The sequence below is a fragment of the Capsicum annuum genome, unplaced genomic scaffold, assembly GCF_002878395.1.
Source record: "Capsicum annuum cultivar UCD-10X-F1 unplaced genomic scaffold, UCD10Xv1.1 ctg60267, whole genome shotgun sequence".
Taxonomy (NCBI): domain Eukaryota; kingdom Viridiplantae; phylum Streptophyta; class Magnoliopsida; order Solanales; family Solanaceae; genus Capsicum; species Capsicum annuum.
Genome location: NW_025869059.1, coordinates 274 through 1,254, shown reverse-complemented (window position 1 = coordinate 1,254; position 981 = coordinate 274). Strand labels below are relative to the sequence as shown.

General features: G+C 37.6%; 1 long non-coding RNA gene across 1 annotated transcript; it reads left to right on the top strand.

Moving 5' to 3' along the window:
- Positions 1 to 683, top strand: LOC124893482. The gene is made up of 2 exons (XR_007050726.1): positions 1 to 217; positions 296 to 683. It is a non-coding gene; the product is annotated as an uncharacterized LOC124893482 (long non-coding RNA).
- Positions 684 to 981: the final 298 nt, after the last annotated feature.

Here is a 981-nt window from a genome sequence, read left to right as displayed (position 1 = left end):
GGATGCCTCAGAGGATTCTTTTCCCCAGCTTGAAACACTTGTTATAAGAGGGTGTGACAAGCTCAACGCGATCCCCTTTAGCTTTGTAGATATTCCAACACTGCAACAGATTAAGTTGCTTAACTGCATGAATAAATCACTGGAGGCTTCAGCTGTGAAAATTAAGGAAGAAGTCAGCAATATTGAAGGATGCGACCGTATTGACATCAGTATCGGAGTAAGTAGAAACAAAATCCTACCATCTGTTTTTGACTATGTACATGCAACTAATGTGCAAACAATATCTTCAATACAGGATAAGTGGGGAAATCTAAAGCACCTGTGAGTCAAGCACATGATTAGCTCGTAACAAGGACATGGTATCCATAATTTCTCCATGTGGCACTACACTAGATTTGTTGTTATTGTTGGCTGATGATTAGGATGTGTACGTAGATCTCAAGATGGTGAGGATGTTTCTGAATTTTACAATTACTTTGACAACTGCTGCAAAAGCACATTCAGCTTGGCGAAATGCCTATCCTTCTTATATTGTAACAGGATTACTGATTGCTAAGTGTGTTTTGATTGATCAACTGGGATACATGCCCTCTTTATCTGTATGTAATATATGTCAGACGGTCTTTCACTGTGATTTCTTGTTGCCTTTCTCATGCAGCTTTATAATTTTAGAACCAGACAAATCATTGTTTCGTTTTTGTTTCTACTATTTGGTGGTCGTTTATCCCTTTTATTTCTATAATCCCTTCATCTTGCGCCTTTTATACAGCACCTACAAATGTATCCAAATATTGTCAAGAAATGGACTTTGGGCCTATCATTGTTTCGTTTTTGTTTCTACTATTTGGTGGTCATTTATCCCTTTTATTTCTATAATCCCTTCATCTTGCGCCTTTTATACAGCACCTACAACTTTATCTAAGTATTGTCAAGAAATGGACTTTGGGCCTAACTCAACCTCAAAAGCTAGCTTATGAAGAG